We start from the raw sequence: 26,639 nt of genomic DNA, 5'->3' as shown, positions 1-26,639 counted from the left end.
TTCAGATCTCCCCACAGGTGTTGAATGGGATTTAGATCTGGACTCATTGCTGGCCACTTCAGAACAGTTCAACGTTTTGTCTTCAACCATTCCTGGGTGCTTTTTGAAGTGTGTTTGGGATCATTGTCCTGCTGCAAGAACCATGACCATTGACGGAGACCCAGCTTTGTGACACTGGGTTAACCATTGCGCTCCAAAATTCCTTGGGAATCTCCTGATTCCATGATGCCATGCACACATTAAAGGCACCCAGTACCACAGGCAGCACAGCAACTCCAAAACAGTCACTGAACTTCCTCCATGTTTGACTGTAAGGGAAGGTGTTCTTTTCTTTGAAGGCTTCATTTTATTTCCTGTAAACATCGAGATGATGTGCTTGACCAAAAAGCTCTAATTTTGTCTCATCTGTCCACAGGACATTTTCCAAGAAAGATGCTGGCTTGTTCAGGTGCGTTTTGGCAAACTCCAGTCATGCTTTCTTATGTTTCTCTCTCAGCAGTGGGGCCCTCCTGGGTCTCCAACATAGACCCCCTTTCATTCAGTTGGCGACGGATGGTGCGAGTTCAAACTACTGTACCTTGTTTCTGAAGGACAGCTTGAATCTGTTTGACAGTTGATCAAGGTGCTTTCTCCATCATTCAAACAATCTTTCGCTGCAATGTTCAATCAAGTTTTCTCTTGCGGCCACGTCCAGGTAGGTTGGTTACAGTGCCATGGGCCTTTAACTTCCTGATAACATTGTGTACGGTGGACACAGGAACATCAAGGTCTCTGGAGATGGACTTGTAGCCTTGAGATTGTCCGTGCTTGGCTACAATCTTGTGTCTGACCTCTTCTGTAAGGCCTCAGACAATTCTCTGGTTTTCTTTCTTTTATCCATGCTCATTGCGGAACACACAGTGACCCAAAACAGCAGAATGACTCCTTTTCTCTATTCAAACTGGTTGAATGAGAGATTTTTATATGGCAGGTACCTTTAACTCAGCACAGGTGAGTTCATGTCCAAAGTGACGGAGAATCACCTGCTTGAAATCTAATTATTTCTAACAACTTCTGAAAGGTGCCGATAATATTGTCCAGCCCATTTTAGGATTTCTGTGTGGAATAAGTTAAGATTTAGTAATTTTTTCAGCTTTTTGTTTTCTTCCACTGCAAACCAAAGAAATACATTTGTAGATACCAAAAGATTATTTTATTACAATTTTCTTGAAGAAATGGTGCATTATTTGACAAAAGTGCAAGGGTTCCAATATTTTTGGCCATGACTGTACTTGTCAAAAAAACAACTTTTTCCAAGTAAGAAACAAACAGACTGATAGACAGACAGAATAACGCACAAGACCAACCAATATACTTGATTTTCGCAAGTAACAAACAGGTTTAAACAGAAGTAATTATTGGTGTCTCATACTGCATCATTCACCAAAGCAGTAATCATTTCTGAAGAAGTGATGAGGGTGAAGCACAAGGCTTGTTGCTCTCACAATCAGGTTGGTGGCCTCCGTTTTTACCCTTGTTGGGAAATGCTTGCAAGTTACAATGGTTGGGCTCTTCCTCATTTCGATTTGAATTTTGTTTACTTTTATTTGCAGGTTGACAGGATCCTCGAGGTGACTTGCCCTTGCTTGATTACAGCTGCGGTGAGGAGCGGGACACGGATTCCTAGAAGCAAGGTGTGTATTCTTAATAACAAGGTCTCCATTATTCGTAGTTGGGTATAGATTCTGGTATTAGCAATTTAATGAAAATAATGTATACTTTGAAAATGTTGTTCATGTGGTTGGAGATGGTGTAACAGTTTTGGTTCTCTCTCTTCTTTTGCGTTCGTTTTGCAGTAGGTTTCCTGGCGTTGGAAGGGGATGTATGGGAGAGGAGTTTTTGGGAGGGAGGGAAATTTGATTTTCTTCACAAATTATAGAAATGTCACCTTTTGATTTTTTTTCTTTTTCCGATCTTCTTTGAATAATCTTCAATGGGCGCGGAGATGATTATTTTGTGTACACATCCACGTATGTAGATGGATTTTCGTCCAAATTCATGTTGTTGATCTAGTTATTCAGCTGATTTTGGAATTGATCGCGGGTGTCACTAATTATGACACCAGGAGTAGAGGGAGGTTGTTCCAATCGGGTATGGAACGTTGAACAAAGACAAATTTGTTGACATTACCCTTGGGTTGATAGTATTGTTGCGGATCCGGGGTGGCGGGATTCTCACCCGGTCCGAGGGGCCACCCTCACCACAACCGTCTCCGGAGTTTATAACGCCGGCCGGCTCAGCACAGGCCTCGGGTCACGCACCTTCAATCGCGATACCAACGTAATCCTTGTACCTTGCCAGTTGGGAAAATAGAACCCCTGGTTACAGACCGGTTTTGTCAGATGCCGAGCATTTTCTGCCAGTCTGTAACCATTTTTGGTGTTATATGCCAATTGAACGGATCGTTCCTCGGCGCAACACAAATTAATCCATAGCGGCAACTTCATACGAATTAACCAGATTTATTGGGGAACATCGGGGATCACAAAACAAGCAAAATTCACGAAAATGATTTTATTAACAATCCTCAACCCGTTCTTAACTAGGGAACAACGGTCTACAGGTTTCGAGGGGGTCGCTACCGAAATATGCCTTATACAACACATGCAGACAAAGACAAACAGCATGCATGCAAGACAAGACAGAGTACTTGGTGAGGTTTCATGGATGAGAGGAGTGTCAAGAGCACGAATGTCGCTCGCAACAGGCGGATCTCCACGGATTTGAGCTCCCGCTCGAACGCGCCGCGTGGCAAGATGGCGGCGCCGTACTCTTCCTTCTCAAGTCATCGCGTGCGCACGCCCTCCTCAGCACGTTCTGGCCCCGCGCAATGTCGACGATGGGCCTCAGCCGATCTCTCTCACGGTCCAGCATACAAATCCAGGTCCTGCCTGTTCTCCAGACAAGGCCCAAATCGAGGTGCCGAGCTCTGCAGGCGGATCGACAACGTGTCCAGCCGTGAGGTGAGTAATGACCGTCAGAGGCTCCGGCATCTCCTCTCCTGCATTCCCGCCTCGAAGCCCGACTTCCGCTTCGTCCTCTCAGTTCCTCTCTCTGTTGAATCAACTTTTCTTTCTCGGCCAATGGCAGACTCGACCCTCAGGTTCAGCGTTCTCTCCCGGCCGATTCACCACTGCCTTTCCTTTTCTTTCTCGCCTCGATGCGGGCTGCCGTCCCTCTCACGGCAGAATCCTCGACGTGCAGGCAGCCTCTCAAAAGCCCACTGCCGTTTCTCAAAACTCCACTCCTTTGTTCGCTCGTTTTGAATCACAAGCACGCTTCGAGACCGACTATTTCCACACACTCAACCCTTTTCACGAAGCCTTCATTTCCTCTTTCGTTTGCTCGCTTCATTCGCTTCTTCGACACACGAGCAGCCTCTCAACCGCCCGCAGCCTTCCAAACTGCCAAACTCCCCTGAACCTGAGGTCCTCGTTTTCTCTGTCGTTCCACGAGCACGCCTCTCCCGGCGAAACCAACCAAAACTCCTCCCCATCACTTCCTCCCTCTAGCCACACCCTCTCTCCAGGCCACACCCCCTCAGCCAACTCGGAGGGGCCTATCCCGGGATGGGGTAGGAATAAGAGGGATCTCTCGGTCCTCCACCACCGCACAAACAATAAAACAACGACCTCCTGACACACATATAACGTCCCTTTTACCACACAGCCTAGCGAAACAGGCATTTAATGGGGGATCTGAGCTAATCCTATATTTAGTAGTCCAATAAGGGCCATTTCCGTAACAGTATTAAAAGGTCATATTATGACATTTCAGAGTTTGTGTTTTTCCTCTGCTGAAGAATTTGCCATTTCAAGTCGTGAATCGTGATGGAAACTGCTTGTCTTTCAGTAGTTATTGCAGACATACCTGGGGTGTGTTCTGTGTTCAGTTGCCAAGTACCTTGAGAGTGCCTGCTAAGTTGCTTAAGCACTCAATCAAGCACTCTGTTTGAAACTGTTTATAAGGAAAGGCTGGCTTGGCAAGTGCAAGATAACTGCTTGGTAACTGAACACACCCTGGCCATTTGATGTTGGAATTTCTCCAAACTCTGGATGTCTGATTTGAAGAGGGGTTTCCAAACACTTGAGTGGTATTGTACATGAGGTCTGACTAGGGATTTGTAGGCAATTTCCTTGAAGGACTTAGGGAGTTCTCTCGTGTTGCGGCGAACAAATCCCATTTGCTCGTTTGCCTTCCACGAGCTTGTGTCAACATAAATCGTCCATTTAAAGTCATCACTGATGAGCACTCCAAGGTATTTGTGAGAGTTGCGCTGCTGGAGAGGAAGTTGTTTGTGGAGTATTCAGTGACTAATGGATTATGGGTTAATTTGAACCACAAGACGTTAAACTTGTTGGGGTTAATTATGACATAACTGATAAGCCAAGTCTGTTACCTCTTCTGTAAGGCTTCAATATCATCTTGATTCTTCCTTGCATCATCTGTTAATTTATCTGTACAGGACACAGTCGTCTGCAAAGAGTCTTACTGATGGAGACATTTCTGGGAGATCGTTAACGTAAAAGAGAAAAAGAGTGGAACAAATCACAGTCCATTGTAAGATGCCTGATGCATCAATGACTGCAAATGACCTTGACCCTTCCAATACAACTGTTTGGGTATGGGTTGAAAGAAAATCTCAAATCCAGGCAAGTTGTTGACTGCAGATTTCATAGTGATTGCGTTTGAGTAAAGGTCGGGCGTGTGACAACTTATCAAAAGCTTTAGAAAAGTCTAAACCACCATGTCTATCTGTTTCTTTCTCTTCATTGCAGTTGTGCGGACATATGTTGTCAGTAAAAGTTGGGTTTTGCATGAGTGACCTCATCTAAAACCGTGCTGAGTAATGCTCATGTGTTGTTGTCATCAAGATGTTCCACAGGACAAGAAACATCATGTTCCAAAACCTTACAGGTTATGCTGGTTATGGAGATAGAGTGGTATAGTAATTCTCTGCTTTAGTTTTGTCACCATTCTTTAAGATAGGGACAATAGGACCATCTTTCCAATGTTGGGGTGAAGGACCTCATGGAAGGGATTTATTGTAGATGTGAGCAAGAACTGCACTCACTTAGAATGCAATTTATTTCAGCAAAACTGCTTGAACACCATCTGGACCGGTGGCTTTACTTGGAAATGTTTCTTCAAGAGCTTCTCGATGCCCTGAATATAAACTACAACATGTGGCTTACGTATGGGGATCATGGAAGGATTGGTATCGTAATGTTCTCTTCCTTTGTAAAAACTGACTAACTGACTCCCCCCAGCATGTTAGCTTTCTTGTGACTCACAGATCTCTCTCAGAGTGGCTGAATACCTATTGAGTGTCATTTTAATTTCTTTACATAGTTGCAGAAGGCCTTGGGTTTTTCTGTCAAGCTTCGACCAACTCTGTCATTCATATAACTCCATCTGGCAGAACTGAGTAATTTCTGGACTTCTGATCGAGCTGTTCTGTATTTGTCCTTGTCTCGCTCATTCTCGCTCTTACGGGCTCGGTTGTGGAGACGTTGTTTTTGTTTGATTTTATCTTTAATCTCCCCTTTTTGTCATGCTCATATCTGGTACTGCTCATTTTTGTCAGCGTATACTTGTCTCTAACTTCTAGGAGTTTGGTTTTGAGTGCTTACCAGTTCTGGTCTATAGTATTAAGGTTGTGTTTGTCTTGACATGCTCTGTGGAAAACGAATGCAGTTCTGCTCTCATCTTCATCTTGTGAGGGGTAAGGTTCCTGTGTTTGACTGATGTTCTGAAGTTTACCTGGATTATTGAAATAACTGAGTCATGGTGACTAATTCCAAGGATGGGTTTGACCTTTTCAATCAGGGTTGAATTGTGAAGAATAGGTCAAATTAAATGTATTCTCCCTGCTTGTTTAAAGTGAACAACTTGCTCTCAGCAGAGTGGAATTTAAGTTGAATCGCCTCTGGGACATTAGAGTGCCAGACCCCCTCCCCTCACTAACTGAGAAATGTCTGGGAAGAAAAAAAATAAAAGAGCTGAACTGCGTTGCTGTGGAGAGATCTTTTCTTTTTTTGGATGCAATATCAAGGTTCGTATAAATGCTAATAGTCCAGTAGAAATTACATTGGACCCAGACATTTCTGTTAACAGGCCAATTATTGTGTTAAACAGTACAGAAGGGTGTATTTAGTCACGACATAAAACCCAAGAAAAATCAAGATTGGACAAATTATTTTTTTTGGACCGATTACATTGATAGGGTGTCTTTTCGTACAAAACCCATATTTACACATGTGTACTTTGGTAATCAAATTATTTCTGCTAATAATGGCTTCCAACTGTAATGTCTTATTGAAATTTGATATTCAAATACTAAAAGAGTATAAAATATATCAACTTTGGTAAATAAATTTACTTATTTACATAAATCCAAGATGGCCACCATACAGATTTGTCCTATGTGGTATGATGAAATAAGATGTTTCCAAATTGAACAATGTGAATAATATCAATTTATTTCAATAATATATTAGCTTTGAAATATAATATATTATCTTTAATTGATGTACGATTTAATTTATTGATTTAATTATGAATCCAAGATGGCCACCATTTGAATAATCAATTGCACATTTCCTTCTATATCATGTTTTGAAATAATACAGTCACTGTTAGAGTGTCTAAATACTTAAATATGATTGGTCTATAATTTATAATTAGATATTCATACTCTACAGCAATTGTAACCATACTATTGCAATATTTTCATTATGTATACTAAAACAATATTCTAAATACTTATTGTCCCATGAACATCTTCTAAAATATATTTCATATCTTATGGCAAAATACCCTGAGATATATTATGGCACGACTTACCTATAATTATAATAGTGAATTGAAGTGTCTCTCCTCATCCATTAATTCATGAAAACTTGCAATACAGGTGTTCATGTTATTCATAGAAGACATATGGCAACCAGTATCTTGTGCAAATCAGTATCTTGTGTAACTTCAACTAACGACACAGGGAAACAATAAACTTTTGTACACTTCACCATATTCACATTCCTTACTAGTCATCATCCATATCGGCATTGATAACAGGGGAAGGGTTTGAACAGTACCCTTTACACTTGCAGTGAATACTGCATGGAATTCTCTTCTTAGAGCAGCTACAGTTGGTACATAGTCTTGAACTTGTTGAACAGGAACAGTTGATTTCCTTCAAGAGGTTCTCTGGGGCAGCACACTTGTCTGTGATTACAGGTGTAACAATACTGTTCACAGTTTGAAAGCCATACTCATGTTTGTCCAATACAGTCTTGAACTGAAGCCATGTGGATACTTGGTGGTGTACTCGAAGAGAATGGAAATAGCATGCTCTACTTGTAGGTGGCATCCTCTCAACAGGTACAAACTTTGTGGAGATGGCAAACAAATACCTGAGTTCATCAAGATGGCGTTTCTTGTTGACATGGCTGTACAGAGAACTTAGAAACTGTTCTCCTGCTGCTGCAATTGTATCTTTGGAAGCTGACAGGTCTCCAAATGTCGATGCAGATGTTTTAAGTGTATCCGATGCCTGTAGCAGCTTGAAGTGCTTCACTTTTCCCATACCAAACATTGCAGATGTTGTGTCACACCCAGACATGGCATGTACAAATGGTAGTAACCTGCACATTTCAGCACCCAGAGTTTGTTTACAGTCATTGATGGATATCAGGTGTTTCTTTGTCTTCATGAAAATGTTGGTGTTTAGCTTGCTGTGGTGAAGTAGTAGCACCAATACATCTGTGTCGTCTGCCATGACAACTACTTGCTCTGTGTTCTCTGCCATTTGGATAGCTTGTTTGGCAACAATGACATCAGCATCACCCTCTTCCCCTGCATGCTCTATGATTATTTCATCAGCTTCCAGGTGATTCGCCATGAGTACAATTAATGCTTGTTTGTTGTGCTTATTTGCCAAAAATGAAGACTTGTCTGGTGAAACTGGCATCATGTTCTTCACAGCGAAGTTTGGTGCAGAAACTTTCTGCAGTTTTCGTCTCTTTTGTTCTGGCTCCTTGGTAGTGGAAGTTCGATAGCTATCAAAGACAACACACAGTGGATAGTGTGGCACCGACTTGTTTAGTACACTGTCAATATAGGCTCTGCATACATAGAGGATGGAACCGATCTTTGGCCATGGTAGCTGTTGTAGAAGTGCACATCCATCGATAACTGTTCCTGCTTCAGTTGTGTGTCCATGTGAGTCTTCATTGTGATACGTGTCTCACAGAAACTTTGCCAGTGTAGACTTTTGACATTTCCTCATTGATCCATCACCATTGAAGAGAGCTGGTGACACTGCTGCTAATTCGAATGAAAATACGCTTAACAATGGAGGACCACTGACAAGAGCCATTGCCAAAAGTCTTTGATAAAGTTCCGCCTATGACATTCTAAGCTCTACTCCATCAGATACAGATACAGACTTCTTCATGATCACAAAAGTGGTGGCTTAATCAGATTTTTTTTCAGGACAACATCACTGAACTTCATTCCTGTCATTTTATGTTGAACTTTGCTCCCAAGACTGACTGCTTCATCCACATTGACTTTGTCATTTGCAACATCAGTGGCAATATTTTTCAACTGATCTTCTTGGGTTGCTTGGAAAGGATTGTGACTCCTCAGAAAGGTGATGAAGGTCTGTAAATCCTGAAAGTCTTGTCTTATCCTTCCAGGATTTATCTCTCTGTGTTTCTCAGTAGGCTCTGCAGATGTGTTGGTGAGCATTCATAGTGCATCAGTGTACTGTGCAACAATATGGGCAGAGAGCAGCCATTTGGTCCTGGCTGTGTCCTTGTGGGTGATGTTGATCAGACCTCCTTGTGTTTTCCCAGCTCTCATTAGACACTGTTCGATTATCATGTCACTCCAAGTTCCACTCCATAACATTTTGGGGTTTCTTCGAATTGTGAACATACCCTCTTCCATGGGTACCTTCAGGCATGAACACAAATTTAGGCAATCTTGTAGATACAATCTACCAAACTTGGCATAGTTGTTGTGACCAGAAGCTGCAAATAGTGGAAGCATGTCTTCTGTGGCCTTTAGATGCAAATTCCAGTTACCCAGTCGTTCTGCTCTGATGAACATTCTCACAGTTGATACAAAGTCCATGAACATCAACCACAACTTATCCAGAGCTGAGGCCCTAAGAGGTCAAATACACAAGGCTGGCACTGCTCTCATTTTCTTTCAATTGCAAGGATACTACGTCATTATGTGTGGGCATAATGTTTCTTGGGTCTTTATATGTATTTTACAAGAACATTGTATCTCAACATTCATACATACCTTCTTGTTAGTCCATTTGTGCAGGTACCAACAGGTCCAGTAACCTTGATATGTATTTGTTTATAGTAGCAACGGTACCGTCTTCCTACAACTATTGTCATATGTATTGCTGAAACAAGGCATTGGGTCCTTTTTTTTTAAATCAATTAAAACCTATTTGCCCATTCTTGATTTTTTTGGGGGTTTTGTGTACATGATGAGTGGACATCTATAGATGATTTAATACAATAATTGGCCTGTTAACACAAATGTCTAGGTTAATTTATTTTTACGTCAATTTATACTGGACTATAACACGCAGAACCTATAAAAAGGGGAGGAGACAAGAGGGGTAGGAGAGGGATGCACAAAACAGTGAGAAACAGAAACATTAGGAGATCTATGGAAGGGGGAGGGATGAGGCAGGGTACATGATTTAAACAAGATGGACACCACAGGGACTTTCAGAAAGGAAAACAGGGAATTTGAAGGAGGTGGGTTTGGGGTGGATTAATGGAGAAAGTAAAGATCATGGTTTTGGATGGGGGAAGATAAGAGATGGTGGTGAACAGCTGTTTTGAAGACCTGGAGAGAAGAGTGGGATTGAAGAGATTGTGGGAGTTTGTTCCAGAAGTGGGGAAAAAGAGGACTGAAAGAGTGAATGTGAGCAGTGATTCTCGATTTTGGTACTTTCACCAGAAGGGGGTTGCTGGTGAACCTTGAGTGCCCTGCATAAATATGGGGGGGGGGGGGGGACAGATCACAGACAGAGTAGGGGGTGAGGCCGGAGAGGATACAGTAGAAGACAGAATGACCACCGACCTGCCTGCGGTGAGAGTGAGAGACCCAAAGACTCAGCTTCATCACGGGAGACACCAATGATCTTAAATGCCTTGGTTTTGTCGATGCAAATTTCTGCAAAATTAGCATAGTGGGTTTCAGGGTGATAAAAAATAAAAAATAAAAATGTTACCAATTAAACTTGATTGATAATTAACTTGACAAAGTAAACGTTTTTAGTCTATAGCACAATGTATTGTTAGTACCCTTTCATGAGAAATGTACTGAAATAGAACATGATTATTACATCTATGTGCTTGAACATGTCTCTATTTTAATAATATAGTTGCATTTTAAATGACCTTATATCTTTTTTTTTGTATTGGAAGGCAATCAATCTGTCCAGTAAAAATGTCCCTTGTTCCCCAAAACAGATTGGCCTTCCAAATAATCTTTAATCTGTATTCAGTATCATCGAATTACCAATTATCTATCTATAATTCCAGCAATCTCTGTGTGTGTGTGTGTGTGTGTGTGTCTGTCTGTCTGTCTGTCTGCGACCGCCAGTCCGATCGGATTGAAACTTGCCAGGAATATTGCCGGGGCCCCACGGATGTGCCTTTGAGGTTTGATATCAATCGGACGAGCGGTTCCCAAATTACGGCCATTTATCTGTCGACCAATGACAAGACACGGTAGTAGGGTGAATATACTGATTCTGGCTCACTTTTCCCAATGGAAATGAATGGGGGATTTTCAGCGATTCATATTTTTTTTTTCCCTAAAAAGTAAACCCCCTTTTTGTCCCAAGATATATTTATTTGTCTCCCCTTTTTAACCTTGGGACACTTTTCAAATAACCAATGCAATAAGATAAAGATTTGTTCAAGTAGTAAAGTAGTAATGTCATTTGTTAAAGGTGATTCTAAAGAAATATCTGAAACATGTAAGCCTAGGGGCACTCTTTTTCAAATAACCAATGCATATTGTTTAGCTCACTCATTGAACCTATAAAGATTTGTTCATTCTAAAATTCCTTCAATAGTTTAATTTTCTTTGCACAATAATCCCAATCTAAAATATTTAAAAATAAAACATTTGAATCTTTATATTTTTTAAGATACCCCTTTTCTGCCATACAAATGTATAGGAAGAGCTCTCTGACTCGAGACCGTTTAGAACAAAAAAACCTCATACAAATTAATAGGGAGAACTCTCTGACTCGAAACCCATTAGGATAAAAAGAGGAGAATGATTTTTTCTCCCCCTCTGACTCTTACTCCACTCAAAGGTGAGCCACTGAATGGGGAAGGTTTTTAAGTGTTTTCAGTTCGTGCCATGAAGATGAGGAAGTATTCTGTGAGAGACAATGCCTCGTGGTTATATTTTAAATCAGAACACTAACAGGCTAATAAACATAAGTTTTATCAAAAATCATTCAAAGCATTTTCATTTTGTGTTAAAAATGGACAAGTGTTTGAGAATGAATCGCCCACGCATTTCCCAAGATGAGCTGTCTTGCCCGAAACGTCATTTCCCCGTGTGGACACACGCCCTGAAAAATTCCAACATTACGCAATTTTACTTCCTCAAGTTGTTTTATAAACGAGCCGTCAGTCATAAACTTTGTCTGAAAGCTTTATAATTTTCTCATCTTGTCCTATTGAGAAACGATTGAAACATGATCTATCTTTCGTCTGAAGAAGAAGAGAATCCATTACAATATCGGTAAGTTTGTTTGTGTTCTTCTTCTGAGAATCACAGTGAAACCACTGATTATTAATTAAATCACTGTATGACTAATAAATCTTGTTTTTGTTTTTTTTTCAACAGATTGTCTCCAATAACAACATCGTTGATCGCCGATGTTGAAAATGAATTATCCGAATTACACGATGTCTGGGCACAGATGTCTGATTTTGTACAAGAGATTCGGATTTTCAGGGGAGAAATGAGAGAAATCATTACCGACTGGAAGACATTGTTGTTATCTCCTATAATCTTGAAAGATCTGACTTCAAGGTGAGAAACACACACGTGCACGTGCATGTGTGAGTGTATGTATATCTGCTTGTCTCTGTGTTCACTTATATATCTGTCTCTGCCTGTCAATATGTCTCCTGAGTTTTAACACATTATTTTTTTATTTTTCAGTTTAAACACCTGCCTGGATGAACCAAGTGCACAAGTTAATTGTCTGCAGGAATCTGACCTGGCACTCAAGACATCTGAAGCAGACTGCTTGGATATATCATCTGTTTTTACAACTGAATATTTAATATTATAAATGCTTTCCTTACAATTATCTGATTCTTAACAACAAAAAGCGAATCAAGGACATTTAGGGAAGGGGAGGGGGGAGGGGGGTTAGGTGCGCCCCCCCAACGACCCATCACCCCTCCCCTCCCCGTGTGTATGTGGGGATCCCACCCCCTCCCCGTGTGTGTGGGGAAGGGTGGGGAGTGGGATGAGGGAGGTGGTGGGTCAAAGGTGGGGGGTGCACAGAGGGGATGAGGGGGGGGTGGGGCTTGTGTGGGAGGGGCTTGTGTGGGAGGGCTTGTGTGGGTGGGGTTTATGTGGGTGGTGCTTGTGTGGGAGGGGTTTACGTGGGAGGGGCTTATGTGGGTGGGGCTTGTGTGGGAGGGGCTTGTGTGGGAGGGGCTTGCGTGGGACGGGCTTATGTGGGAGGGGCTTATATGGGAGGGGTTTATGTGGGTGGGGATTTCTGTGGGAATGGTTTATGTGCATGACGTTTATGTGGATGGGTGAATGTGCGGGTGGAGCTTGTATGGATGGGTGGTTAATTTTTTAATTAAATAAACATATTGTGTGCGGGGGAACTAATTAACTAATTGACTAATCACGAATTACGTGAATATGATGAATGTGGGTGGAGCTTGTGTGGAGTGGGGTTTGTGTGTGGAGCTTGTGTGGGGTGGGGTTTGTGTGGAGCTTGGGTGGGGTGGGGTTTGTGTGGGGTGGGGTTTGTGTGGGTAGGGTTTATGTAGGGTGGGGTTTGTGTGGTTAGGGTTTATGTGGGGTGGGGTTTGTGTGGAGCTTGGGTGGGGTGGGGTTTGTGTGGGGTGGGGTTTGTGTGGGTAGGGTTTATGTGGGTGGGGTTTGTGTGGGTGGAGCTTGTGTGGGAGGAGTCAAAAAGGGGTGGAGTAAAAAAAATTCAATTTATTTTTGTCTTTTGTAATTCCTGTGAATAAAATGAACCTAAAATCTCTTCCCCTTCCAAATCATATATCTTATAAGTCCAACGAACCGTATCTATTACATCAACAATTTTTAAAAGTTCGTTCGTCCATCGTTTAATTGTACCTTTTTCAAAATGAGATTTCCACCTATATATTCTTACGATATCACCAACTTTGAACTTAGGTTTTCTGACATTAATCTCTTTTTCATATTTTAATTTTGTAAATGTTTCTGATGGTTTCATATTTGGTGACGTGTGAATCATGTCATTATACTTATCCACAATATCCTGAATAAAAGATGACCAATGTTGTGAACTGAGTTGTGTGGATTTTTAATATAGTCTCTCTTTTAAGGTACGATTAAAACGTTCAACAACAACGGCCTTGCCTTCATTAAAGGTACTGAATAATTTAATACTGTTATTTTTTAGAAAATTCATAAATGTCTTGTTATAAAACTCTACCCTCATCAGTCCACAATTTTTTAGGTTTTCTCTTACTTTTATTAAATATCTGTTGAAAGGCTATCATAAGAGTATTACCTGTTTTGTTTTTTAAAGGGACAACCCATGCGTATGTTGTTGTTGTTGTTCGTCTTTCGGCTGCTCCCGTTAGGGGTCGCCACAGCGGATCATCCGTTATGATCCGCATACTGACTTGGCACAGGTTTTACGCCGGATGCCCTTCCTGACGCAACCCTGGTCGCCTCTTACGACACAGGGATAAGGATTGGGTTTCACCATGATTCCGGGCTGCCCTACACCCTCTCATAGCGCGGCCCAGTGCAGGGCTCCCGTCTTCAAGCGATCCTCCAACCCAAGCCTCCGAGTAGCCGGATTACAGGCGCACGCCACTACGCCCGGTTGGACAACCCATGCGTATCTACTCCTCAAATCCATAACGGTTAAAGCATACTTGTACCCTTTATCATTATTGAGTTCAATCAAATCAGCAGACCAGATATAATCAACTTCCTTGGAATAAACCTTCCTTCTCTGAAACTTTGTGAATATTGGTTTATGTAATTCATCAGCTAATTGCTCTTCAATCTTAATGACATCATTACAGCCTATAAGTTTTTTGAATTTCCAAGTCCAAGTTTCAATTTAGCACTGATCATCTTCTTCACAATGAACCGACCAACTTTTTCTCTCAAGGTTGGATTTTGTATCAGAGACAAATTATACAACATTTCTCTATCGGCTTCATGCTTTTCTTCCAAAGTTGTGGTATTCCCATAATCAATATCGTGTCTCATGCACACTTCATCAACTCGATTGATGGGCTCACTCCATGATTAAGGATTGTCTGCCTCATCTAATCTTTTATCCAAGTTTGTGCCTGGAACAAAGAAAGAGTACCCTGGTAGATGTAATTCCCCTGGTATTCCAGTAGTTGTAAATTTACTTCCTGATAAAAACTTTTGTATATCTCCTCCGAGTTTGTGTTTGGAGATAAATTGATTTTTTTTTGAACCACACACCGAACAAAGACCTTTTTGTATAACCCTGTTATTTTTCCTTTTACAATATGAAATATTTTTAGTCTTAGTTTTCTTTTTACATTTGAGACAATAACTCCTCTATTTATGAGAAAAATTCCTACAAAGTGCAAAAACCTTTTTAGTTTCCAACATGCACATTTGAATCTTAATTTTTAAAACATAAAGAATCCTTAGAAATGCCTTCACTCTCTCCTCCATTTATTTAAGAAAAAAATGAAAAACTTGAAATAAAATCAATATCTTGCCGATGACAATAGTCTTATCGAAAATATTGCAAATAGACTTGTCAATTCTTTGTTTTCCTCCTCGGTGGGTTGAGTTATTTTCTGTAATACCTCCAATCTTTTTTTAATCTCACTGTTTTCCATATTTTGATATTTATTCATTCTCGCTCTTTCCTCCCTTTCCTCCCTCTCTCTTTCCTCCTTCGCTCTCTTCTCCCTCTTTCTCCTTCTCTTTCCTCCCTCGCTCTCTTCTCCCTCTTTCTCCTTCTCTTTTCTCCCTCTCCTTCTCTCTCTTCTCTCTTTCCTCCTTCTCTTTCTTCTCCTTTTCCTCCTCTTCTCTCCCTTCAACTCCTTCCTCGTCCCTTACTATCCTTGAATCGCTTACACCCCATAGAATATCATACATATATTCATCAGGATTTCTTGTTATTCCTGTATTCAAATCAATTTTTTTACAACAGGAAACCAATAAAATTTAATTTTGAATTTCAAAAAGAGCCTTACGTTTTCTTAACTTTATAATTTTTTCTTTATTTAACATTCTAATTAAATCCAAAGTTGTTGGTTTATCAACATGAGCATAATGCCAATCTTTTATTGAAAATACCTCATTCTTATGTTGTAGAACATATTTATTAAAATACCGAATACCCTTTTCTTGAAGGTATGCTTGGACACAGAAATGATAATTTTCTTGAAGCCTTCTTGCCGTCATTTATGTATTAGAAATATATGTTACAATAATATTACGACACGAAACACCTCCCCATCTTCCCAGAGTAAAATCATTTTGTATTTCCTTACTTATTATATATAATCCTGTTTTTTCTGTTTTCATGATATAAACTAGGGCAAAACCATTATTATATTTACCCTTATTAAATTCTTTTATTTGTTGTTTACTAATCGTGGCCCCACAAAACTCATTCTCGATACCAAGTGGATAATATTCTTCCTTACGAGACTGATTTAATTGTTCCAGGTCTTCTCGGTCAATTTTAAATGACCAATTATACCCTAAATCATTCATATCATACCCCCATTGTTCTATTCTCATACAAACGATACGCCCTTCTTTATAAAAATTTATTTTAATTCGAACTGTGAATTCTGTATGACCTGGAGATAAAATCAACACTTCTGTATCTTTGGAATACACGGCCGTTTTATTTAAGGTTATATATTGTGATAAATCACTTAATCTCACCAAGTCATTCGCGTCAGTCGGGGTTGGATAATTTTTTAATTTATAAGCATTTTTCATATTAATATTTTTGGTTATATTATATTTATGTCGTTCAGCCTGTGCCTTTGTGTAATAATTTGATAAATCAATATCCAGTTCGTGGGATACACCAATGATAGAACCATCTTTACCAACATAAGTCATATATATTAGATTAAAAATGTCATAAAAATTTTTATTTTTGTTGAGTTGAAATAACACACATAGACATAATCGACCACAACACTTGGAATTTAATTATTGGACTTGAAATGTTTGATAAACACCATTCTGTAAGAATTTTATGACTTCAACAGGTGGTGGAAGACCAAAACTATCAAAATAATATTTGTCTTGACTATTAAAAATACAAACCCAATGAGAACCGTTCCCATTATCTACTATACTAAAAAAATAGAATATGTTTGTTTGTACGTGTGTTTGTTTGTTTGTTCGTCCTTTATAGGCGGCCGAACCGTTGGATGGAATGAGATGAAACTTGACATGAGTGATCCTTGGGACATGAGAACGGACATGGGGGGGGGGGTCAAGTTCAAGGTCAAAGGTCACGGGGTCAAGGTCACCAGGTAACTTCAATTTCTCAATTTCATCCGATCGAGACGAGACCAATGCAATTCGACAGATAATCAAAATTAAATGACACAGATCATTGACGACATTCACTTCCGACTTCCGGTTTTCGAGTTATGATGTCATAAATGGACTAAAACGTCAATTTTTCATGTTTGTTTGTCCTTTATAGATGGCCAAACCATTGGAAAGAATGAGATGAAACTTGGCATATGTGATCCTTGGGAACGGACATAAGGGGATCAAGGTCAAGGTCAAGGTCAAAGGTCACAGGGTCAAGGTCACCGGATAACATCAATTTCTCAATTTCATCCGATCGAGACGGGACCAACGCCATTCAACAGATAACTGTACCCGCCCATGGGCGGGTACTTTGCTAGTTATCTTCTAAGTTCATAATAATATTCTTTGAATGTTTAGGCACGTTTGTTAATTCATCTCTCATACAAATAACCACATTATGAATTTTTAATTTCCTACAATATTTGACAAGTTGTAAATTTGATGTTGTATTCTTTTCAAATTCTTTAAATCACTCATCAATGCTCATTTATTTATTAAAAAGATATATTCCATTACCCCTTTTCGTTAATTTTACACCTGCTTGTGCGATAGAAGAAAGAATCTTTTTCTTCTTCTTCGTCTTCTTCTTCTTTCAGCGAGCTCCCGTTAGGGGTCGCCACAGCGGATCAACCGTCTCCATTTCGCTCTATCCTCCACATCTTCCATTGACACTCCAACCACCCGCATGTCCGTCCTCACCGTATCCATGAACCTCTTCTTTGGCCTTCCTCTTCTCCTCCTGCCTGGCGGCTCCATCTTCAACATCCTTCTCTCGATATACTCCACTTCCCTCCTGTGCACATGTCCAAACCATTTCAATCTCGCCTCTCTCACTTTGTCTCCAAACCGTCCGACCTGCACTGTCCCTCTAATATACTCATTTCTTATCCTATCCATCCTCGTCACTCTCAACGAGAATTGCATCTTTAACTCTGCCACCTCCAGCTCTGCTTCCGGTCTTTTTGTGAGTGCCACCACCTCCAAACCATACAACATAGCTGGTCTCACTACAGTCTTATATACTTTCCCCTTCACTCTTGCAGCTACCCTTCTGTCACAAATCACTCCTGCAACTCTTCTCCAACCATTCCATCCTGCCTGCACTCTCTTTTTCACTTCTCTCCCACACTCTCCGTTACTTTGGACAGTTGATCCCAAGTATTTAAACCCATCCACCTTCCCCACCTCAACACCTTGCAACCGCATCATACCACCACCCTCCCTCTCATTTACGCACATGTACATTTACACACATGTACTGCGATAGAAGCATATCTCCAACTAACAATCTCGCTTTATCAGGCAGATCTTCAAGTTTTTCAGCAAAATCTACAATTACACCACTTCCACTAATTTGTTTCTCCAACTCTTTGTTATGTCTTTCCAATTCTTTTTGAGGCCAGAGTTGAGCCTTCCTTTCGTTGGCAGTTTTCACCGCTGTTGAAATTCCACCCGTCAATGCTCCAACCGCACTTCAACCAGCAAATAAAGGAATTAGAAATGGGAGAAATTGTCCACTCGTCTCTCTTATTGAATATTTTTTCAACATTGGTTTTGTCATTTTAATTTTAGGTGAGCCAGTATCATTCAAGATTTTAACCTGTTCTCTTGTGAGCAATACATCAATTCTTACTGCTCCTTTTCTCTGAATTGTATTCACGTTAATCGTACAAGGCTTTTGATTTTGAACACAAGATGATAGTTGATGAAGATTGATTTGATTAACATATACCCCGGTTGGTACTTTACCACTCATTTATTTCACAAAAAATTATGTGAGACTAATCATCACACCATTATCTGTATTAATGTTATTCTGTTGCTTCCAAAAGCAAACAATATGTATCAACTTCTTCACTCTCTCCTCTTTCAATGTATAGGGAAGTATCCACTTGATTAGACTTTATAGTTTCCTTTTGAGCACTCAGGTCAAATGCATAGATTGTATACAAACTTTTAAATGCTGTCATATCCAAAATAGGTTCTTTATTTCCATTACTTTCACACACCTTTTGGTAAGACTAGTTTGTATGCTTCAGCATAATCATTTTTTCCCCAATTAATTTCCAATCTATCTCGTGGATAAAATGTTCCATCGAGAGAAACACGAAGTTGATAGATGTCACGAAGTTGATAGAACACGAAGATGTCACCTTAGCATTTTCACTCAATGCATTATTCTTATCAGAAGCAGTATCGCCATCTGGTTTAAAAAAAATGATCCACAGATATCGTGGCTTTCCTTCCAGAACACCCAAATTCCACGTGTACGTGGTTTGGTTTAGTTTAATGTGTTGACATCTTCTTTTGAGGTATGATACACTGAGTGGTTTCTTTGAGTTAAGTCTTCTATTCAACATCTCTTCTGTTTTAAGATTAGGAGTATATTCACCAATATACCAACTCATTTCATCAATTACAAATTTATTCTGATCACCAAAAGCACCAGCAACTCCAAAAAGTAATCTATTTTCATTATCATTCCTTTGTAGGTGAAATCTAATTTTAAGACCATACAGAACTTTATCATGATCACAAAATCCAAATATACCTTTAAGAGGAACTGCCACAGTAAAACTATTAACTGCTTTTGTATCATCAGTATACGTTCCTTTCCTTTGAGTATATCCAGGGTCTGTGGTTGTTCCCGTTGACATATCAGGAATAAAACCTTTGACAGCCCCCTTTCCCATTATATCACTGAATGTATATAGTGCAAATTTCATCATTTCAGATACAGCAGAGACATAATCAACCGCTTCAACTTCTTGTGTTCCAATGTACAAACGAACACCATCAAACATTTTCCAGAAGAAATCATTTATGAGTGTAGCGTCTGTGTTATTCCCAGCCTTAGTGAATTTAAATTTACACAACAAGAAACTTTCGGATAGATTCAAATAGGTTTGTTGATTATTTATTTCAAAACTTTTTGTACCATTTGCATTCCAGTCTGTTCCAGTTATTGCATTTACCTTGAAGTAATCCTCTTTTTTAGTGGAGTTGGAGATGATAATAGTATCATCCAAATCATAGATACTATCAATTGCTTCCATACTTGTATTTATTTAGGAAAAAAGATGTTAAAACTTTTGAAACCCTGACCCAAGTATTTGAATTATTTTCTGTCGTTCTTGGGGAGACAACTGAGTTTTACCTTTTTAATTTATTTAATTGCTTATAATTTATGAGATTCCTTTTGGGCATCTTTTATGCTCTTTACAGCACCTGCTACATTTCCCACAGCAGAAGGAGTTGAACCAATTCGGTCTTTATGTTTCAGAATAGTTGAACCGATACCCATTAGAGTATCAATTATCCCATTTCCTCTAAGCTGATGTACTACACTCCTCTGTCTCTTAGGTTCATCGTATCCTCCACCAAGATACATACCTTCACTCTTGTAGTGTGGGGAAAGGAACATCCCATCCCATGTAATTATTTTATATTTTCCCAACTCGTGTTTCCTCACAATAACCATCATATTTATTTATTGGAAAACTTCACGTAGGTGAATTCTGATGGATATAACTTCTCCATTAAAATAAATCATATGATTATCTTGGTCAGTTATCCTAAAATTTACTCTGTGTATGGTTTTTCCTGACACAGGGAGATAAACCAAATTTTTCGGTTCCATATTGAATTTATAACCAATTGTATGCGCTGAATGAAAATATTGTATTTGCTTTTATTCCATCATTATAAGCACCAATCAAATCACATTGAATTAATACCGAATTTATTCCTGAGGATATTTGAATGACATTATCACTGTAAAACGTCCCATTCGTTTCAATCTTTTTTGAGGAGAAACCCAATAACTCTCTAAACGAATTATCTATTGTGAAATCAACCTTGTACTTATTTTTAAGTTTAATCGTTGATTTTTAAGTATGTTTTTGAATGTCTATAACAATATTTTTTGGTTCATCACCCTGTTCTTTCATAAGACGAGCAATTTCGGAAGATATTTGAGAAATCTCATATGCTCCGGGTGAGACTATTATCGTTTTGTATCCACTTCCCGGAATATAACTAAACTTGTCATTTTTATCAGTTATATTAAATAAGGTATTATAAATTTCCATGGACAATAAAGATGCCTCATATTCTTTTGTTGGGTCAAGTTGTCGTGGGTATGGGAATGAAGATGTGTGGTCGCTTGTTGTGAAATTAAAACTCAGGATTGTGATTCTCATCTTATTTAATACGAGATAAAATGTCTTTATATTGAGATTTATTAATTATTTTCATGTTCATCAACTGGTCTAAAATGGCTGATGCTTCATTAAAACAATTGCTATTTCCAGCCTTCTGACTACCTAACAACAATAACAGTCTATTAACTAATTGCGATGGGTCATTTGGAAGAAAACTAACACCTGAACCAAGGAGACTTAAAGCCTGAATAATGTGTTTCTCCTTCTCATTCTTGCTCCGTTTACCAGAAAGACTAACCCTATAATCAACAGAGTTCAGCAGAGCAATATATACTCTATCATCATTATTTTCCTTATCCAATTGTTTATCAAAATACTTTGATTCATTCCTCACAGTTGAAGCTTGTCTTACATCTTTTGTGAGAAGAAACATTAATCTGGGGGTTTGTTTAACAGGGGGTTGAGCAGACCTCAAGAACCTTAATTTATCATTAAATATCAATACCATTTATTGAACAAGATGAAATATTGCTGGTTTTTCTGTTGGAATGAGTCCTGCTTTGGTTTTTGATTCCGCTGAATATTCATTGTTTTGAAGAGCATTCACAATATAAGCAGGGGGGTGATTAATCTCTTCTGGTTGTTGAAATAATCCTTCATCATCATATTCTAATTCCCCGAATTGCTCTAATTCTTCCTCCGTCATTTGATCAAAATCTTTTAACATTTGAAGTTTTTTAGGAGTATATTCTACTGTGGAAACTGTGGAAACATCCACAATTTTTTCTTTGGAAGTTTTTAAAAGTGGTTTAGAAAATTTCTCTTGTTTTCTTTCAAATGCTTCTTCACCCGTTAGTTTCTGTCTGCGTTTCTTCCTTATGTCTTCCTGTTGTTTTACAACTTTTGAAACCAACTCTTGATAAACCTTAAATCTTCTTGCTCTTTCTTTCGCATCCATTTATTTTTTGGAAAATATCATTTAATAGCTCATCATGTTTCACAACAATATATTAATTTTTTCAGTTGTGTGCTTCATGTAATCCGCAAATTCTTTTTTACTGCATAATGTAGAACAATTATCTATCCAAAAATTGTTTATATCTATTGAATTTAACTTGAATAAAATAAAAGTATTAGCATTGTTTCTGATGGAACGCCGAGGAAGTTGAAAGTATGATTGAGCAAGATAAATACAATTACAAGACGAATGTCTCCCTCTTGTGTAGTAGCTGTCCATTACCGTTTGGTTTCTCTCATTAACACAATCAAAGATAACGAGGTTCTTTTTTGATTTATCCAAATCTTGGGGAGACGGTATATCATCCGTATTATCACGAAGAATATAAATTATTGGTTTTGATTTCTTTTTACATCTCTGTGCATCACAAAATAGTTTTATTATATCTTCAATGTAATAATCATTTAGGTTTTTTTGAAGTTTAAATAAACCGATTATATCTTCTTTTTGAAGACCAGCATTAAAACCTTGTGAGAGAAGTTGATACTCTGGTTGAAAACTCGACTTTGTGAAAATTATTAAATTATCGTAATCTAAAAAGTTGGGAGTCAGGAGCATCTTCAAAAGTAAGCAGGTTTTTCCGCATCCGCTTGAACCAACTATGAGACATCTTAATGAATTTGGAAGATTTTTATGATTGTTAAATTTTATCTTATTTTCCCAAATGGGTAAAAAAATCATTCATTTATATATTTGGAAAACAGGTTATTTAATTTATTATTGACTTTTTTAGAAACTATATTTTATCCTAAGTTCAGGTTGAATTTCAAGATAATCCATTATTTTATTTATGCAATATCTTGTGTTGATATTTCCCTGAAAATCACATCCATGAATAATATATAACAACAATCCTTTGAACATTTCTCTAATACGTTCAGTTTCTTCCCTTGTAAGGAAAGGTGTGTTATCACCCTCATACTTTACATTCATTTCTCTCATCAGTCAGGGTCAGGTATGGGAGCATGTGCCAGAACTGAGCGTCGCTGCGTCCACTTTCCGCAGGTACTCCAGGGGCCTCCGTCTGGCCATCCCCCAGGCAGATGCCAGGCCCATCCCCATCTCCTTGAGATGATGGTCAACCTGTTGCAACCATGAGGCACGTGGTCGGCCCACTGGCCTCCTCCACTCATGAGACTCCCACGCTGAGAGAATCTGGTGAGCAGGATCAGAGTCAGGAAAACGAGCCACATGTCCATACAGCCGCAACTGACGCTCCCGGACTATGCAGGTAACAAATCTCATCCGAGTCTCTCTCAGCAACCGCTCGTTGGACACAAAATCCGACCAGCGATAGCCAAGGATTCTCCAAAGAGACCTGGTACCAAAGGAATTAAGTCTCCGTCTCAGATCCTTGGTCAGAGTCCAAGTCTCGCACCCATAGAGCAAGACTGGAAGTACCAAGGACCTGAAGACTCGGACTTTCGTCCTCCCGCACAGGTACCGGCAGCTCCACACCCCATGATCCAGTGAATCCATGACTCCCCAGGCCCGACCCAGACGTCTATTGACCTCTGACTCGCAGCCAGCAGAGACATGAATATCACTGCCAAGGTAAGTGAATCTCTCCACGACCTCAACATCCTCACCACAAACAGACACAGACAGGACAGCAGCATCCAAGATGTCACCAAAAGCCTGGATCTTAGTTTTGACCCAAGAAACCCGTAATCCCAACGGCTCCGACTCCTCATTCAGCACCTCGAGGGCCCCCAAGGGGATGTCTAAAGTCTCCGCAAAGATGACTGCATCATCTGCAAAATCAAGGTCCGAGATCTTGACATTCCCAAATGATGCACCGCAACTTGATCTCTCCGACATCCTCCCTAAAATCCAGTCCATACAAGTGCTGAAAAGTGTGGGGGAAAGTACACATCCCTGACGAACTCCAGTAACAACTGGAAATAAGTCAGAGATGGTACCACCACACTTCACAGCACTCTCAGTACCAGAGTAGAGTTCAGACATCAGATCGATCAGTTTTGGTGGCACCCCACGAAGACCAAGAATCCTCCAGAAGACATCCCGATTCACTGAATCGAACGCTTTACAGAGATCAACATAGGCTGCAAGCAGCCCCTGCCAAAACTCTCGGCTACGTTCGGTGAGGACACGAAGTGCAAGGATACGGTCAATCGTTGACCTCTTTGGTGTAAAGCCTGACTGCTCTGGACGCTGGTGCTCAAGCAGATGGTGGCGAACCCTATCGAGAATTATCCGAGCAAAGACCTTGCCCGGCACTGAGAGCAGCGTCACCCCTCGGTAGTTGTTGTAGTCATGGCGATCACCCTTCCCTTTCCAGAGAGGGACAACAAGGCCCCTCTTCCAGTCAGATGGGATGATGCCTGTGTTCCAGGCAGAGCACAAAACTGCATGCAACGACACGAGTGCAGCATTTCCACCAGCCTTGAGAAGTTCGGCATGGATGCCACAGATCCCTGGAGCTTTGCCCCGTTTCAACTGGTTCACCGCAGCCCATGTTTCCACAAGCGAAGGTGGACCACAGTTGATTCGAGGGTCAGCAACAGGGATTGTAACACCCTTGACGTCCAACTCGACAGTTGGGGGATCAGCCTGGTACAACCGCTCAAAGTAACCGGCCCAGCGGGCCTTCACTTCAGACTCCTCTGTCAAGAGCCTACCACTCTCTGCTCGAACTGTAGTGCTCCGAGGGATGGGCTTGGATGAACGTAATGCGCGAATTCCCCTGTAAGCGGGACGAGAATCACCTGTCCACAGGTGATGCTCTACCCCCTCACAGATTCCTCGCACATCGGCCTCCTTGTCCACCCTCAGTGCACGTACAGTTTTACGCCTCAGCTCCCTGAACAGCTCAGCTCTGCCATTCAGCCTGGCCCTGCGACTCTGGTCAATGGTATCCAGTGTCCCTTGAGAGACAAAATTCTTCTTTGCCCTGCGGTGAGCTCCAAGGCATCCACCGGCAACATCAAGGACGGTGGTCTTGAAGGCGCTCCACAACTCTTCAGGACCCCCCAAAGCACCCAGACCCCCCAAGTGTCCACTCAGCCTGTTCGCAAACTCCTCAGCTACTCTCTCATCCCTGAGCTTGGCAACATCCAGCCTAGGCTGGGATGGTACCATTCTCCAGGATTTAAGGTGCAGCTTTAGAGTTGCTACAACAAGCCTGTGGTCAGTATTGAGGAATTGAGCACTCCGGTAGACCCTGCAGTTCTGGATCATCCTCCAACGACCGTCAATGAGGACATGGTCAATCTCCTTTGCCACACCGCCAGCGTTGGAATACCAAGTGCAGCGATGAGCTTGTGGCGCTGAAACCATGAACCAGCCACCCTAAGTCCATGACTTCTTGCAAAGTCAAGGAACTTAGTGCCATTCTGGTTCATAGTTCCTGACCCATGGGGACCAACACACACCTCATAACCGTCCCTATCAGTTCCAGTCGATGTATTGAAATCCCCCAAGACTAGAAGTGTATCTCGTCTGGGGCACTGATCAACCACAGACTCGAGCGTGGCGTAGAATGCATCCTTCACGGTGAGATCACTCGCCTCAGTCGGAGCATAAACAGAGACCAGGGAAATGACACCCAAGGAGTGACGAATCCTTAATCTCATAATACGCTCGTTGACTGGTGTTACCTCAATTATCATTGGGGTCAGCTTATTGGGCACAGCTACAGCAACTCCTTGGGTATGGTAACCATCAGAGCGACCAGACTAATAGTAGGTGTAACCACCCACCATTATCTCGCCGCAATCCGGTCTCCGAACCTCAGAGAGAGCTGCAATCCCGATGTCCAAACGCTTGAGCTCAGATGATAACAGAGACAGGTGATCGTCCTCTCTTCGGGATAGGACATTCCAGGCACCCACCCGAAGGGACCGCCTCAGGTTAACCCAAGGAGACCGCCGTCTGGTGGACGACACCTCAGCACCACTCCGACACACTCTCCCGCAATCTGACCCAGGGATGTTACCCCGTGGTTTCCCTCCTATCATCAAAGATTGGGGGTCCCGAAGGCTTTGCCCCAATCCCGTCATCCGGTGAGCTGCCCTGCGAAGGGAAGCTGCACAGGAGGTACTCCCACGGAGTGGGTTTTCAGATTTTTTTTGCGTTTTTGCGTTTTGCGGAATAAATGGTTTTACGGTGGCCGGAGTGCAAATCCTGCCACCAACCTCCTAATAAGAAGTGACCCAACTGCAGGAGGACGTCCGCAGACACAGTTGGGCACTAGATATGGATGGCCGTTGGCTCACAAGGAGCTCCTCCGCCCTTTGACAGGTTTTGTTTTTAATCCTGCTGGGTGTCCATATCCAAACACCCTCATCACCAGAAAACCTGGTGGGGGAGACGGTTTAGTCGCCGACAACCCGACCATGGAACAGGTTAGTACAGGTTTACATGGTACCTGTAGCAGGTCACAGATTGAACCTGACCTCATCAGTCTTGTAAAGTAATTCATTTTTGGTGTAAATCTAAAATAATTATTTTCCTTTTTATATTTTTTATTATCATTAATTAGAAGATAATCACAGAATATACATTGTTAATAG

General features: G+C 40.7%; 1 protein-coding gene, 1 long non-coding RNA gene and 1 pseudogene across 13 annotated transcripts in view; 1 reads left to right on the top strand and 2 right to left on the bottom strand.

The window, feature by feature from the left end:
* Window positions 1-26,639, bottom strand: part of LOC147026873 (caspase-7-like) — a 120,091-nt gene that overhangs the window by 82,150 nt on the left and 11,302 nt on the right. For 11 of the 12 annotated variants that reach the window (XM_085882745.1, XM_085882740.1, XM_085882742.1 and 8 more), the window contains exon 4: window positions 10,156-10,248. The exons of the other annotated variant lie outside the window; for it this stretch is intronic. The gene's annotated coding sequence lies outside the window, so the exon portion shown is untranslated. The remainder of the gene's footprint in view (window positions 1-10,155; window positions 10,249-26,639) is intronic. 12 annotated transcript variants of the gene reach the window in all.
* On the top strand, window positions 10,957-12,471 carry LOC147026875 (uncharacterized). Its single transcript, XR_015058542.1, has 3 exons — window positions 10,957-11,841; window positions 11,947-12,135; window positions 12,268-12,471. It is a non-coding gene; the product is annotated as an uncharacterized LOC147026875 (long non-coding RNA).
* On the bottom strand, window positions 14,040-14,180 carry LOC147026874 (signal recognition particle RNA; annotated as a pseudogene).

The sequence above is a fragment of the Eptatretus burgeri genome, chromosome 5, assembly GCF_056783735.1.
Source record: "Eptatretus burgeri isolate ZD-2024b chromosome 5, Ebu_testis_v1, whole genome shotgun sequence".
Taxonomy (NCBI): domain Eukaryota; kingdom Metazoa; phylum Chordata; class Myxini; order Myxiniformes; family Myxinidae; genus Eptatretus; species Eptatretus burgeri.
The sequence above is the reverse complement of the archived record's forward strand: the minus strand, read 5'-3'. Positions and strand labels throughout refer to the sequence as shown.